The sequence below is a fragment of the Vicugna pacos genome, chromosome 9, assembly GCF_048564905.1.
Source record: "Vicugna pacos chromosome 9, VicPac4, whole genome shotgun sequence".
Lineage (NCBI taxonomy): Eukaryota > Metazoa > Chordata > Mammalia > Artiodactyla > Camelidae > Vicugna > Vicugna pacos.
The window spans coordinates 7,746,813-7,750,613 of NC_132995.1; positions in this window are offsets into that span (position 1 = coordinate 7,746,813).

The window sequence follows — 3,801 nt, forward strand, 5'->3', positions numbered from 1 at the left end:
TGGTGGGAGCTGCCGCCCCTGAATTGGGAAGCTTCAATGCAGTGGGGGCTGAGACATAGCCTCCAAAGGCAGGGTGGGCGTGGCCACCGCAAAGTGGGTGTGGCCAGCTCTGGCGACCGCAGCGCAAACAGCAATTAGAAGAGATGGTGGTGCTGGTAGTTATCTTGGCGTCCTAGGAGGGAAATAGACGTGCTGTCCGCTAAAGTCTTACTTGGTCTGTATACGCGGAAGAGTTCTGCTTCTAGTGAACCAAAGTCCTAACCTGAATCCTAAAACCAGAGAGTGACGGCCTCTCCAACAATCTCCAGAGGTGAGCCTATTTACAGACCAGGACCCCTTGAATGAAGGGAGGCCTGGTCCCCTCAAGGAAGGACCCCAGTACACTGTCCAAAATTCATACTGTTAATCCCCCAAAGGAACCTCCAGCTTTTGACCAGAGTCGTTGTGTGTTAAGGAAAAGGAAATAATCAGACCATTGGGGACTACCTGACACTGTCTCTGAACTGGTGCTGATTCCCGAATACCCCAAATGTCACTGTGGCCAACCAGAGTAGAGGCTCATGGAGGTCAGGTGACAAATTTTTTTCTTTTTTTAGTTCAGATCCATCTCACTGTGCTCAAGGCACCCCCCAATCCATTCTGTGGTGACTTCCCCAGTTCTGGAATGCACAACTGAGATACTCATACTCAACATCTGGCAGAATCCCCACCGTGGCATCTGGCTGTGATGGTGGGCAAAGGGTGAGGCCACAGGGACCACTTGGTGTGGTCCATAGCTGTGTCTAGGTGTGTGCCTGGGTGGGATCTTGTGGCAAAGTGAGTCTTTGTAATTGGGAGCCTCCCTATATGTGTCCATGGCAGTGTCACTCTGTGTGTGTCTTTGTGAATTATGTGTCCACACGGTGGGACTCTGAGTCATCCAGTGCTGATGCATCAGAATGTGGGGCCGGCAATGAGCCTGGGCTCCCTCCAGAGGGTGCTGGGGAGCCAAGGAAGGTGTTTGGTAACAGTTTTCTTGAGATGTAATTCATATATCATAAAATTCACTTATTTAAAGTTTATAGTCCAAGGACATTAGTATATTCAGAGTTGGGCATCCATCACCACAATCGATTCTGGAACATTTCCATCTCCCCCAAAATAAACTCTCTACCCCTTAGCAGTCACTCCCCATTCCATCTTCAAGCCCCAAACCCAAGCAACCACCAATCCACTTTCTCTATGGATTTGTCTGTTCCAGACATTTCTTATAAGTGGAATCATATGAGGTCTTTTGTGTCTGGCTTCTTTCAATCAACATATTTTCAAGGTTCATCTAGGGGATGGCATGCACCAGTGTTTCATTCCTTTTTAGGACTGAATAATATTCCACCATCTCAGAATTTTGAGCAGAGAAAAGACAGAGTTGGGTTTGTGCTTTTGCCCCTCAGGTTGCCACACAAAGCATGGACTAGGGAGGGGTTTATAAGTGGAATTTTGTCCCCCAAAGAGATATCCTCAAGTCCTAACTCCAGGACCTGCGAACACGACCTCATTTGGAAATAGGGTCTTGGCAGGTGCTCAGGTTCCAATGTACCTGAGGAAACAGCCAGAAGTTTAGGGAAAAGCATGATGAAAAGGCAGGCCCATCAGAGTGCTGTGCGTAGGATGGAAGGAAGCGTGGTAATGACTGCTGAGGGGGCTAGGCCACTCGGTGGAGGGAGGTCTCTGAGGCCACTAACCAAAGGGTCAGACACACCCGTAGTAACTGGGATGTGTCTGTGTTCTGATGCTTTGTGGGAAAAGCAAACAGGATCTGCCCCCTCCTCGCTGGGGTTCATCAAACTAACCCCATGCCCAAAGTTTCTTGGCTGGGAAATTCTAGAGGATTCTTTTTCCTTCCTTCTCCAGCTTTCCCAAATTTTCTATAATGGAGAAGAAAAATAGGAATCCAAAATACAGGCAAAATTCCTGCAAAAAGGCATATGTAGAGTTGTTTGCTATTATTAGAAAAGACCCAGAAACAGGCAAAAGGCAGAAGAGGAAATGGCTTTTTAACAATGATTTGAATGGCACACTAAACAATAGGATATTTCACAGGTTCTAGAAAATCTAATTTTACAAGAACTTACAATGAGCTGGAGAAATACTCATGATTAGCCACAGAGAAGTATTAAATGGAGAGGACACAAAATGTCATTCAGGACCCCGAGTGGTTTCAAAATGTGTATAAACACAGGCAGAGAATGGCACGTGGGAGGATGGTCACCAGGATTCTCAGTCTACACGTGGACGGTGAATGATGGTAGATTTTCATCTTCCTCCTTATCAGCTTCTCTGCCTCTTCTCCATGTCCTCCCATGGTCTTCACTGCTGCTGACCCTGGGTGTGCTTGGCTGACCTCCACCCACCTCCTCGCAGCAGAAATTGGAGGCAGCAACCGCATTTCCCAGACACCCTTGCAGCTGGATTCTGGGTGTAGAACCATTACAGCAATGACAGTCCCTCCAGAGATGTGGATGGCAGGAGCGACCCCAGGGTCACAGCCAGGGCTGAGTGCTCTTGAGACCAGAAGACCCCTGCTGGCACGTGGGTTCTGTGCTGTCGTCCTGGGCATCGTACCTGAGGGCCTGCACTAGAGCCCGCTACTCTAGCCTCTCTTGGTTTTGTAAGCACCCAATTCCCCATGTTAAATCCCTTCCTGTTTAAAACACCGGGAGTGGTTTCTAGTTAGGTTCCGATACTCACCTGAGAAAATCATGCATTGCTTTTATACTCGAGGGAAAAAATATATACATATATAAAATCATATAAATGCTTTCCAAGGTTTCTATATCAAAATGAAACCTCTGGGAAAACACAGTTTAGCTGTGTTCATTTGTCAGGGAAAAAAAAATAGTGGACCAGAGAGGTCAAGGGGTTTACCCAAGTCCACAATATGTTAAAATCTGTCAAGTGCATTTCCTATTTTTAATATGGTGGACCAAACTGATTGATTTTCAAACGTTAAACCAACTTTGTACACCGAGAATAAATCTCATTTGGCCACGATGGACTGTTCTTGTTATGTATTGCTGAACACGGGCTGCCAAACGTTTAGGATGGACTTTCGTGTCTACATCTTGTCCAAGTCTGGTTCTGGCATGAGGGCAACGCTGGCCTCATCAAACCAGCCCAGAGGTGTCCTCTTCCACCTTGAAAATGAGCTGTTGTTGACTGTGTCAGTTTCCTTCCCCATCTGCTGGAGGTCACCAGTGAACCCACCCACGCCTGTCCTCTGTTTGTAACTAGCAGTTAAGTTTCCTTAACAGAGACACAGGATTGTCCAGTTAATCTACTTCTTGAGTGAGCTTTGGCAGTTCGTGTCTTTCAAGACATTTTTCCATTTCAACTGAATTGCGGAATTTCTTGGCATCAAGTCATTCTCGGCATCCCCTATCCTTATCACATCTGTAGGGGAGGCATGGCCGGGGAGTCCACAGGGGACAGCTGAGAACTGCTCACGGACCTCGCAGCAGGAATGGCCCTGGTGACGATGCCAGAAGTAGGTCTGGTAGTGCAGCCTATGGGCCGGAGTGAACCCTGAGCACCCCCGACCTTGCCCGGTTCTCAAAGTGACACACACAGATGGGCCAATGCAGGGTCTCCCAGATCCTGTACATGGAACCTGAGGTCCCTGCTCAGCCTTAACTTCCCGCACCCACACCAGAACACCTCAGCTGGCCTCCTGCAACAGGAGGAATGACAGTTAGACTGTGGGGAGGACCAACAAGGGGCAGCTGCTACTTTCTGGCTGGGCAGGAGCAGGCTAAAGGACCCGAG